This window comes from Grammomys surdaster, unplaced genomic scaffold (genome assembly GCF_004785775.1).
Source record: "Grammomys surdaster isolate TR1022 unplaced genomic scaffold, NIH_TR_1.0 903, whole genome shotgun sequence".
Lineage (NCBI taxonomy): Eukaryota > Metazoa > Chordata > Mammalia > Rodentia > Muridae > Grammomys > Grammomys surdaster.
Window position 1 is genome coordinate 76060 of NW_021605322.1, and position 13473 is coordinate 89532.

Genomic DNA, 13473 nt, shown 5'->3' on the forward strand with positions numbered 1-13473 from the left:
AACCTTTATATCAGACTACCAAATAAAGGAGGTAGTCCTCTCTATGGAGCAATATGCAAAAGTCCTATCTATTGCTCCAGTATACATGGATGGAAGAGTCATGCAGGCTTCTCATAACTGAAAAAAAACCCATAAAATATCTTGTATGTCAGGAGTGGCAGTAGTAAAACCATATGTGGTGGTCAATGGAAAGATAATATGCTTAAAACTGTCTATCTGGACAACACGAGATACTTAAGTGCTTTATGGCAAAAATTGCTGGAGTCCTTATCTGGTTAGTTTAGTAATCCAGAATGAAAGGATATGTGCTGTTAGAAAAAAGAAGGTCTCTGACCACTAGTTTTTCTAGCAAGTTGCCCCGAAAAGCTCAAGCCATCTTTATTTATATTGAGTTTCAGAATGTTCAAACATACAGTTTCAGATTTTCTTAATCATCTTCCAAGAATCTCAAAAGTACTTATTAAAATTTATTTTCAGTTCTTATTTCCTTGTAGTCAGTGATTAACCTTTGCCCATATCTAAGCAGCATAGTATTACAATCCAAATGATTATGTAATAATTAACCATACCTGAATATTGCAAGCCAAAATGATTTAAGTATTGTACATCAAGCCAAATGATTGTATCTAACCAGGAATATCTAACTTGTATGCAAGTAGGCAGCAGACATGCAGTTTCAATGTAAAAAACAATTAGAATCCAAACAAACTTTTAACAGAAATATTACTTTTGAATTTGATCACCTCTTAATTTATTATGCTCACAATGTATTATAAGTTGTCTTTTTTTTCTTACCATAATCTGTATTAGTTTTACAGTATGGTCCTGCCTATACTTTTCTATAAATAGCAGAAACTAACAATTAGTACTTTTCCATTTACTCATACTGTTTCTTTCTTTTGTATAAGCACTTACCTAAGGCAAAGATGAATCTATGCAATTTATACTTTTTTAAGAGCATGGCAAATTTTACTTGCTAACTTATGCTAAGAATGAACTAACTTGTCCTGAGAATGAACTCTTTACTGTTGACATTTATGGCCTATCTCTTTAGGCCCTATCTTCTCTAAATGAGTTTTGAACTTTCCCTCTCTTCAATACACTGGCATGCTTAGTCCTCAGAAGAAGTACTTGACATTTACAAGTCCCTTTCTTTTTCCTCATATACTCCTATCAATTTTGAGACCATCCAATAAGGTCTTATTTAGTTATATATTTACTTAATCTTTAAAATAAGCAAGAAGCACAACTGCATCTCCAGAGGGCTCCATCTCCAAAGGATTGACCCAGTTGTTCTGGTTATCATTCCACTGGTCCTTGCCAAGTGGGAGATAGACTCCAAGGGGCCTTTACTCAAGAATGTCATTCACAAGACATTCATGCACCTTTTGCAGGAGAGACAAAATGATTCCTGCCTAAGAAAGACAGGAAGGAGTGAAGAGGAAGACATGTATTTAATCATTCTCTGTAAGTAGAATAACTAAGCTTTTGCTCCTGTTTCATCAATTTACAGAAAAATGCCTGTCTCTTTTTGAATGTTAATGTAAACACTGGGTGCTGTCATTCTTATGGTTTATGGAATTTGTCTCCATGGGAGCACTAAAATAAATAAAAATGCTAGGAATTTATCTCTTACATGTTTATCATGAAAATGAATGTAATGGATATTAAATTATTGTTTTCAGCCCACACTTCTACCTACATTCCCAGAGGTTTATAGCCATCAGAGACCAACAGATGAGACTGCTAACCAAATTTCTTGCCATGGTTCACATGACAAACTCAGCAGCTATAAGGTCTGCCCTGACCCCTCTGTGTTCTATCTTACAGTCCACACCTCTACCTATAATCCCAGAGATCTGCAACTATCAGGGACAAACAGCTCTGCCTGCATCCCAGGACGTCAGCCTCCACCAAGAACAACCATCAACCTGAAACTTTCATGGACTTCCAAGTCTGACTTCATGCATGGAAATATGCTAAAATCAGAGATCACCAGCTCTACCTGAAGCCTCAGAGACTTGCCCCATTCAAGGACAACCAGATGGTTAAAGGACAGCATAAGAACAAAATCAAAACCCAGGGCAATACGGCACTACCAGAGCCTAGCTATCGTAATACAGCAAGTACTGGATATCCTAACACAACTGAATCAAAATAAAATAACCTTAAATTTAACCTTAATGATAATGATAGATGTCGTTAAGAGAAAACAAACTCCTTAATGAAGTACAGGCAAACACAGGTGAGTTCTGGTCAGTCAAAAGTCTGCTCTCTAACAGCACTGTCCTCTGTGAAACACAAACATGACCATTCCATAGGATTGGGAACATAAACTCACACATATACACACAAAAATTCTGCACTGGAGTGATGTGTCTTAGTTAACCTAAAATGTTAACATCCCTGCAAACAGCACACCACTGGGATGGATCAGTAGAAGCTAAGCAGTTCATTGTGCTAAGACTCTTATTTTCAGATGATATTATTTTGTCTTTTACACAGCAAAGGATACCCTGACTTCTGTGTCTTCCATGACTTGATCCTTCTGTTGACACTACTTCTCAGCATCTCACCATCTATTCTTCTTCCTGTCCAGGAGTATATCTTTGGAAGCTTCTGGTTCCCTGATTTGTTTTGTTTCTTGTTTCTAGTTCTACAGACTAGAGTAGTCTCTGACATATAGAGTGATAAAACAGGCTTCTCCTCAAGTGCCAGCTATCTAGCAAGAAGAATAATTAAGTGCTATCAACGGTGTCAAGGATTGTAAATACAGTGGGGTTTTCTGTGGGAAGGAATGACGGAGCTGTCTGGTTTAGCCTGTCATACTCCCATCACTGAGTCCCACCAATAGAGCTCTTGCTGCACTCACAGATTCTTTCCCACTTTCTACTCTGTTTTCTTTCAGTTTCAGTTTCTCCTTATGCTTCTGTTTTTTTTAAAAGGAATCTTTTATGGGTAAGAGTGGTTTTCTTGTGTGTGTGTGTGTGTGTGTGTGTGTGTGTGTGTGTGTGTGTATGCACCTCTATGCCCAGGAAAGTCAGGATAGACGAATTCATCATATTTCCTAGAACAGGATTTATAAATGGATGTGAACCACCATTCATGCTAAGAACTGAACCCAGGTCCGCTACAAGATCAGCCAGTGCTCCTTTCTGTGGAGACATCTCTCTGGCCTTTCTTATCACTGCATCTATGATTTCAAATGTTCTGTAGCCATTTTTTAAAATTTAACTGCCCTTGCTATTTTATAGTGCCACACATCAGAGAGCTCTGAATATATAACTTTCCTAGAAGTCCCCTTAACCTCCTCTTTCCCCAGTTTCTCCATCTATGAACTTGTAAATAGTTAAGACTATTGTTCACTCCTACATTGCAAGTGTTGTTGCTGTGTCACATATGTGTCATTAGGTGGCAGAAAAGAGATATACTATGTATGTATGTTCAATATTTCAGTATTTTGACCTGTGAACACCTGATGGATTAGTAGCCTAACATTTTCTGAGAGAGAGAGAGAGAGAGAGAGAGAGAGAGAGAGAGAGAGAGAGAGAGAGGAGAGAGAGAGGGAGGGAGGGAGAGGGAGAGAGAGAGAGCTTGAGAAGATGAGAAGACAAGGCAAGTATTAGGCACGCCCAGACTGTCTCCCAGGATGGGGAATTGGAAAATAGAAGAACCCCACATAAGTTCAGGAGATCTCAACAGGAATGACAGACATCCATTGCAAGGTTTCTCTCTGGCAGGGAAGGCAAGTAGTAAGCCCAAAATGAACACCAGACTGACATCATGGAGCCCAGACAAGTAGCTAACATGAACTGACCACTACTCTAAGACCAGATAGGCCCAAAGGACAGATCATGCCCCCAATGACCCCTGCCTGAAGAAATAATGCACAAGCCGGGCATAGCATACCTGAGACTACTTTTGAGATGATTCTCAAAAGTCAGAGACCACAATATCTTCCAAGAGGAGCAAGTGAATGCTGGATAAATGGGAAAGAAGAAATAGAAGAATGTGGTTACAAAGAAGAAAGGCAGAACTGGAGACTAGAGGGATATGAGGAACAGCCTGATGTGCATAGCTGTTGATGACAACTAGGACCATGGTGAAATACTGTTCTTTGCTGCCACTAGGGGACCATGACTGGGTCCACAGCTCTGCAGCAGTTGTCTGTCACCATCAAAGTCCAGCAAATATCCATGGTCTGAGCTGGGACCTGGAGACATGTTGATATCTGAGGGCTGAGCAGAACTGGGTCCAGCTCTCGTCTGGGCATGGTGGGAGAGAAAGTTCTGAAGGCATGAGAGTAGGAGAATTGATGCTTGTTCTAGCCATCTGTAGTACTCAGAAGAGCCTGAGGCAACACATTGCAGGGGATGTGGGTGTGCTGGCCCAAATGATACAAACAGAATGTGAGAACGTGCCACCATATATGGGACATCCTCTTCACCTCTCTCCACCTATCACAGACAGGAGAATGTCCCTGAAAACATAAGAGCAGGAGAGCTGGCCCTGATCCTCACCAGCTGCATCACTCAGGATAGAGGGCCCTGCAACTTGCCTGGGAAGTACTGTAGAGCTGACCCTAATGCAGGGGTTAGACAAGTTGAACGTGAGGACCTTGTTGAGGGAAAGCTGGCCCTGCCATTTCATTGCCATATGGTGACATGGGTGAAAGAAAGATACCCCCCCATCTCTTGCCACATACAGCAGTAGGGCATCTGGCCCTAAGGTCATCAGAGTGGAAGAGCTTGCTCTACCCCTCACCTGCCTCAGTACTCAAGAATGCAGCCCCTAAATCTTACCTGGGCAGCACAGTAGAGCTGATCCTGAATATGAGGTCTACAATTGACTCAGTGCTTAGTGTGTTAGTATGGGAGAGCTGACCCTGTCTCTGTTTTGCTGTGCAGTGGGGTTGGCGAGGGAGAGATTTCCTCCTCTCCCATTTGCCCTTGCCACTGGCAGGGGGTAGAAGAGTTGGCCTCAATAAGGTAATAAGAGCAGGACAACTGTTCCTGACCCTCACCTGCCACAGGACCAAAGAAAACAGGCCCTGCATCTCACAGTACAATAGAGCTGTCTCTAGATATGGGGCTTGCAAGTAAGCTAACCCCAATTGCATGAAAAAAGAAGAGCTGGGCCTGCCTCACATCTGCTGGCCAATGGCTGAGACAATGGTTCGTACTGCTCCCTGTCTCATCCTTCACCATCTATGGCAGAAAGAACAGCTGACTCTAGGGTCATGAGAGTGGGAAGACTGGACTTGTCCATGAACAGCTGCATCACTGAGGAGAGTAGACGTAAGGTTTAGCTGGCCTTGTTTGTGGTGGTGGCTGGTGAACTGACATCAAGGCTTAGAGTGTGGGAGAGCTGGAGGGCTCACCAGCTCAGATGCCTCTTAGACATCATTTCAGGGTTTTGAATCAACCTACTATAACATGGCTGATTGACTTGTCCAAATCAATATCATGCTAGAATACATGAAGGAGCCAGTCCTACAAATCTAAAACTATAGGATCTTCATGACACCGGGCAACAAAAACATATCCAGTAGGAACCCCAGTGATGTTGCTGTATTAATAGAGTAACAGACGTCAGAGGTCTTGACCAAGTCCAATGAGTCAATCCAATGAAAATTTGTAAGAAAAGAAGTGTGGACAAATGTGTCTGCTGTCTCATACACTGTGACACACTATAGCTTCCATGACAAGATTTTTTTTCTATGTTAGCTTAGTTAAAACTAAGTGGGTGGGGTGTCACTATGAATGGAGGGGGAGCTGAATGTGATTGGATCGTATGATGTGAAATCCACAAAAAAAAACATTAAAATGTTAAAAATAACTTGGCTTAACCATGTTTGTGTGTGTGTGTGTGTGTGTGTGTGTGTGTGTGTGTGTGTGTGTATGTGTGTGAGAGAGAGAGAGACAGAGAGACAGAGAGACAGAGAGATACAGAATAGAATATAAATCTCTATTGTTGGGTTGATGTTTTGTTTTGTTTCTAAAACTATGCTCTGGAGTATCAATTTTTCATTGATAACACTTCCATGAAAACCTTTAATAGCCCTTTATCCTCTATGTTTTCATCTGCCCCAGAACCACTGCCACTGAATCTTGATGGGATCCCATCTTCCAAATTGGCTGCACAATATATCAGACTCTTTGGAGCTTTCCCTGGTTTCTGCTTATAACCAGTTTAAATTATAATCAATGCCCTGACTTTCCCCCCACAAGTGATAGTAACTCTGTCTTTCAGAGATACAGACATGGAGGGTGCAGATTGGTCATCTGTTTGTCACATCTGGCACCTAGAGGTGAAAATATAATAGATATCCTCATAGTTAAGCATGATAAGAAAGGAAGTGCCTGAAATTTCATTTAACACTAATCATAGTATAACAGTAAAAGTCTCATTTTTACTTAGGTTTCACATGGAAACCGGAGCAACAGGAGTCCAAGTTACTTAGCAGGGTCCCTCATGTGCATGCTGAGTCCTGACTGATAGTTGGGGATTATAAGAATTGATTCAACTTTCCCATAAATATCCTAATCTAAGCTTTAGAACTTTGTTTTTAATTAATTTTTTCTTATTCACTTTACAACCCATTCACTGCCCCCTCCCTGTCACCTCACAATCTTTCTCCCATCCTCAATCCCAGTGTCAGAGCAGGTGCCCTCCTCCCTATGTATTTCCCAACCTGACACTTCAATTCTCTGTGAGGCTAGGTACTTCATCTTCCACTGAGGCTAGGGGAGACAGCCCAGCTAGTAGCACATATCCCATGTATAGGCAGCAACACTTGGGATAGCCCCATTTGGTTATTTGGGACATACATGGAGATCAAGCTGCATGTCTAATGCATATGAGTGAGGAGACAAAGGTCCAGCTCATACATGTTCTTTGGTTGGTGGTTCAGACTCTGAGAGCCTCAAGCATCTAGGTTAGTTGACTGTATTCCTGTGGAGTTCCTATTCCCTTTGGGCCTGCAGTCCTTCCTCCTATTTTCCATAAGAGTCTCCATCCACATTTTGGCTGTGGGTGTCAGTATCTGCTGAGTCAGCTACTGGGTGGAACTTCTCAGAGAACAACATGTTCCTGTCTGCAAAAATAACTTTCATTAATAGTGTTAGGGATTGGTTCTTGGCCATGGAATGTGTCTCAAGATGGGCTGGTTATTGCTTGGACATTCCCTCAGTCTCTACTTCTTTTCCAGTGCCTGCGTTACTTTTATACAGGATAAATTTGGGATTGAAAGGTTTTTGTGAGTGGGTTGGTATCTCTATAGCTCCACTATGTTTCTGCCTGGCTCCAGGAGATGCCCTCTTTAGATTTGATATCCCCAATCAAGTGAGGCACAGCTAAGTTCACCCCAATAAATTCATTGGAGCCTCCCTTATACTAGGTCTCTGTCTCATCTTGAATATGCCCCATACCTCCTTGCCACAGTCAGCTGCAGTTTTCCATTAATTTTTATGCCATCTAGACATACATGTCCTGAATACCCCATTCTCCCCTCCACTCTCCATCCAAGTTCCCTCCCCTGATCTGCCTCTTATCACTATGTTATTCTTCCTTCTATGTTTGATTCAAGCTTTTTCACTTGGTAGTTGCTTCTTGTTTAGTTTCTTTGTGTCTGTGGAGTATAACAAATTATCTGTATTTTTGGCTAATATCTACTTTCAAATGAATACATGACAAGCATGTTGTTTTTGGGCGAAGTTACTTCACTCAGGATGATATTCTCAAGATCCAACCATTTGCCTGCAAAACTCATGATGCCTTGGTTTTCAATAGCAGAATTGTGTAGATGTACCACATTCTCTTATCTATTCTTCAATTGGGAGACATCTAGGTTGTTTTCAGTTTTTCCTATTATTAATAAAGCTGCTAAGAATATAGTTTAGCAAGTGTTTTTTGGGGATGTTGGAGCATCATTTAGGTATATGCCCAGGAGTGGTATAGCTTGGTCTTGAGGCAGAGCTGCTTTCATTTTTCTGAAAAAACACCAAATTGGATTTCAAAGTGGTTGAACAAGTTTTCACTCTCACTAGCATTGAAAGAGTATTCCCCTTGCTCCATATCATCATCAGCTGTGGTGAAAATTTTTGAGGCCACCACAGCGGTGGGGCCCCAGAGGGGCTTTCATGCTGTGGCAGGTCCCACATTCAGGAGGAATTTTATGGTTCTAGCGGCCTGGAGGCTTTGGCGGCGGCAGGCCCCAATAACACAAGGAAGTCTTTCGTTCCAAAAAGGTTTATTTTCATGGTGGATGATAGATGGATCTAGGAGTACCCCCGAAAACTCAGGGCAGTCCTGAGCTATATAGGGAGGGAGAAAGGGGGAGGATTGGGAGAGGATCTGGGGGAGGTATGCTTAATTTGCTCTGACCTCTGGCCTTCACTAGTATGTAAATCCCTAGGGCCTGAGGCCCATAGCCTGGCCTACGTGACTGAACAATGTAATTCTATGGAGACCGTGACTGCTTTTCAGGATCCTGGATTCTGGGGGCGCCAAACTCCTGCCAGTTCTCACGAAGAATCCCATGCAGAGTCTGCAGAGTCTCTGGGTTCTAGGCACCTGCTCAACCATGACACAGGATACCCTTACGCAGTCCCACAATCAGCATGTGCTAACTCTTGAGTTTTATTTTTAATCTTAGCCATTCTGATGGGTGTAAGATGGAATCTCAACAGGACTAGCTTTTTGACAAAAATATCAAACACAAACAATGGAAAAAAGAAAATACTATCAACAAATGGTGTTGGTTTAACTGGATGTCATTATGTAGAGGAATGTAAATAGATACATATGTGTCACCACACACAAAACTCAAATCAAAGGGAATCAAAGACCTCAATATAAAGCTGGATACACTAAATCTTACAGAAAAGAAATTGGGCGATAATCTTGAACTCGTGGGTATAGGAGACATCTTCCTGAACAGAACACCAATGGCTCAGGCTATAATATCAAAAATTGATAAATGAGACTCTTTGAAACTTCAAGGCTTCTGTAAGAAGACAAATATACTGTAAATAGAACAAAAGAACAGTTAACAGAATGTGAAAATATCTTCACCAACCCTGCCTCTGACAGTGGGCTAATATCCAAGATATATAAAGAATTCGAGAAGTCAGACATCAACAAACCAAGTAACCCAACTTTAAAAATGTGATACAAAATGAAACAGAATTCTCCACTAATGGCTCTGAAGTACTTTTTAAGAAGTTCAATGTCCTTAGTCGTATGGGAAATGTAAATCAAAATGTCTCTGAGATTCTACCTTACATCTATCAGAATGACTAACATCAAAAACTCAAGTGAGATTGCAACATTTCTGAAAATAAATCTGGAGGTTCCTCAGATAATAGGAAATAGATCTACCTGAAGACCTGGTTATATCATTCCTGGGAATATACCTAAAAGATACTCCACCATGCCACAGAGGCAAGTGTTCCACTATGTTAATAGTGGCCTTACTTGTAATGACCAGAAGCTGGAACAACCCAGAAATCCCACAATGAAAGAATGGATACAGAAAATTTGGTTCATTTACACAATGGAATACAACTCAGCTATTAAGAATGAGGGCATGATGAGGTTTGCAGGAAAATAGATGGAACTAGAAAATATCATACTGAGTGTGGTAACTCAGACTCAAAAGGGTATGCATGATATTACTCTTTAATAAGAGGACATTAACCAGAGAAGTACAATATACCTAGGATACAATCCACAGAACTCAAGAAGGTTAACATGACATTGGGGCCCAAGTGAGGATGCCTCAATTCCACTTGATATAGAGAAGAAAGCACTCCTGGGAGGTGGGCAGAGGGAAGGATAAACCTGGGAATGAGAGGGTAGGAGGAGAGGAAAGGAGAACATGAACAGGTATTGGGGGGAGAAGGTATGAAGAAATGAGAGCCAGCGGAAAGAATGGAAGCAGGTAACATTGGGAGGTAGGATGTACTGTAACCCTCTAGGATATACTGGAGAGTTGGGAGGTGAGAGAATCTCAAGACTTAAAGGGAGGGACCTTAGACTAAATGTCCTATAGTGTGTAGAGGAAACTCTAAAGATAGCATCAAGTGGAGAGAGAGGGCTGCCATGCAACAGTAAAAACTCTGACCCAGAATAGTTCCTGTCTAAAAGAACTGCATAACACTACAGTAATATCATTACTTAGACATGTTAATTGGTTACACGAAACTAGAAACTCAAGTAATTTGCACCTATGATATTGCATTCTCCAGAGTATAAAATGGAAGCGTTATAATCATTTGTCTCTCCACTGGGAAAGATTTTTAGAAGACTATATATCAAAATGTTTCTTTATCACTGTTAAGATAAAAATCAAGTTTCGCATTTGCATGTCTTGCCACTGAGAATGAAGCAGATGATGGGTAAGAATTTCCAAAGCATCCAAACTATACATGTTATCCTTCATACATGGTATCAATTGATCTGTCATGAAGAACAATTAGTCAGTCTGAATCAAAAGAGGACATATCACCGTGATTGTGATTCAAAAGCATTAACCAAGCTCCTTACGCCTTAAGCCAAGCTAAAACATTGTCTTAAATACGAAATTAAATTAAAATTCACATGCTCTAGGGGAGCCAGGAAGTAATCTAACAAAGCTGATCAATCTCCTTCTTATTTATTTATTTATTTATTTATTTATATTTTGTTTGCCACAACATAATGATTATTCCTAACCACAAAAGAACAAGTTATTCTAAATGATGAAAATTGTAGCAAAATCTTGACACAGGTGGTTTTTTTTTTCCTGTTTAAATAGTTGCTAACAGGAATGTTTGAGGACACAGTCAGCTCCTGAGTCTATTCACTGTCCTTGACAGGTCAGAATTTGCTGCCTAATTCAAGAAAATATCATGCTTTGTGTGGACTCTTCTCTTGCTTTGATTGTTTTGGATTTTCAGACGTTAATTGTATAATTTTTTGTGATGTGAAAGTACACAGTGAGGATGCTAGTGGCTGAAAATTTTACACATGGATATGGCAGAGAATAGGAAAGAAAAGAGTGTTGAAGTGTAAACAAATGTAATAGAGAATACCAAAACACTACAGAAACATTATTGTATAATTCTAGGGTAAATAATGCTCCTCTAGAGGTAACAGGTTCTTAGTGTCATATGTAGAATTCCTCCCTATAGCAGAGGCCCCAAAACCACAGAAAAATACAGGCAATACAATGAATAAATATAACACAGGCAAAACAATACAATGTCAGTTTTTTTGATTGACCATCACAAGGCGGTCACAAATCCCTATAGCTAAAGACACCATGCCTTTTAGTGGAAGAACATAAAGAAATAATCATTAAATTAAACTGAAAATCTACTGCTGGATTGCTAAGTTTCACAGTTCTAGAAGATACCCTTCAAACTCCCAGTCTATTAAGAAAGCTATCATACATTTTGCTCATCTGTGGACTTCATATCTGGCAATAATGTCCATCTGTTCAGCAGGTTGCTAACTGCAACAGTGATCCCAATAATGAAGTTAACCTAAAAGATTATGATTAGATCTGTGATGCACTGAGAAAAGTATGTTAGAAAAGAAACATTTTATGGATAAAACCAATTGATGAAAAATATAGTCAATGGATATAATTAATGCAAATGGAAAAAGAGAAGACAATAAACATATACAATAGAATTTAAATCAAGTGCTTAAAATGTGTCAAATGAAGTAATTATTAGTGAGAGAATTTAACAAAGGAATACTTCTCAGTTTCCTGTCTGCTTTACTGGATAATGTTGAGTAACAAAGAAAGACAAGAAGACAAGGCCTGTAGGAAAAATTGGGTTTACACTCTGCTTTACAACCATCATTGCTTGTTGCTGCGAGGCCACCTGTTCACTATTCTACTGAGGTAGAAGCAATATTGTCAGAAGCTATAATAGGACAAGCTAATAATTAGCAGTTGATCATCCTGAAATGCTTGCCTCAGATTATTATCTGCGACAAGTGTGCCACATTTAGCAAGGCTATGTTGGACATATTTTAGGAAAGATCCTGCTATCAATATGCTTCTCCTATTATTATTAAACATATATAACAATCACTAAGCAATAGCACTCCCCTTTGGAGCATATCTCTGCAGACCCATGACGATGTACTGTCTTGTAGTGTTGCTATATAGACAAATAGATGACTTCTTAAGTCTTAATGATGATCCTATAAGAATTCCTAAAATTATATCAATGATTATTAAGCTCTTTTATAGTGGGACTGCTATTAAGTCTCTTTCTGATAGTCAAAACTGCTATGAGAACTCTGCCAGTCTCCCAAGTGTCATCAGTTAACAGCACTTAGATAGTAACCAGTCTCTCTCCTACTCAGAGCACATTCCAAGGTGGTTGTAAAACAATTAACCAAGGGTCACTAAAAGGGAACTCACTATTTATTATAGGTTCTAGGACAGAAGAAAAAATATTGCCTAGGTTTATCTATATAAAACTTCACTAATTTCTTAGTTATAGTTTTAAACCGTCGTTGAACCTGTGGAGCTAGACAGGTGATGGATGTTTAGTCAGATAATTACTCCTAATAGATATGCATGCAAACATTCTCGATTGTAAACTTCTTTTTCAATTTATGATTTGAATTTTGGTGTGAACTTGTGATGAACTTTGTAACATGTGATCAGGTACTCTGAATGATGTATAAGACAAAGGGACTTCCATTAGCAACTTACTTTCTCTTCCTCACTTCACTTCACTTCACTTCACTTCACTTCTCTTCACCTCTTAGAATTTTTCCTTTGTTAGAATTTTTTCCTTTTTCCACTTAGGACCTTCCCATTTTCCCCCTTAGATAGGAAACTTTTTACACTTAGCAATAAACTACAATAACTTCTTTAAGTGTCTTTTCTTCTTGCTACCTCAAGCCAACAGACCTAAGTTAGATCCTGGCAGCGCCTGCAGAGACAGATCAAAGGCATTGCTTAATTCTCTGCTGTCCCTGGGCGGAGGTGTTAGTGGCCAGAAACTGCAGTTTCTGGCCTCAGAGGATCAAACAGATAGCAGGTCAGCTACAGTAGCCTAGTAAGTAAACTTTAGTAATGTAGATAAGAAAGAATTTATTAAACAGCAACCCTAAATATCTCGTAAGATAGTACCCTGAATCTCGTAAGACCAAGTCTTACCCCCGCCAACGCTCTTCCAATTCCTATTCCCCTCGGCTGCCTCAAGAAGAACCGACCAACTGAAGGAGAAGAAAGAAGATCACCTTCTCCCCCCACCAAGCTGGGTACAGCTCCTGGCACAATATCATTGTTTTTGTAGCCAATGAAGGCAAAAAGAATGACCAGTGAGCTGTAGCCAAGATGCATATGCTGTCAGCTGCACCACATATTCTGCAGTTCCAAAACACTTCCCTCTCACAAAGATAAGTAACCTATTTGACAGCTGTGACACTCCAAGCAAGGACATTTTTGTTAGGGTCTGC

General features: G+C 40.1%; 1 pseudogene; it reads left to right on the forward strand.

Moving 5' to 3' along the window:
- Positions 1-3357: 3357 nt before the first annotated feature.
- LOC114634196 lies at positions 3358-3499 on the forward strand (annotated as a pseudogene).
- Positions 3500-13473: the final 9974 nt, after the last annotated feature.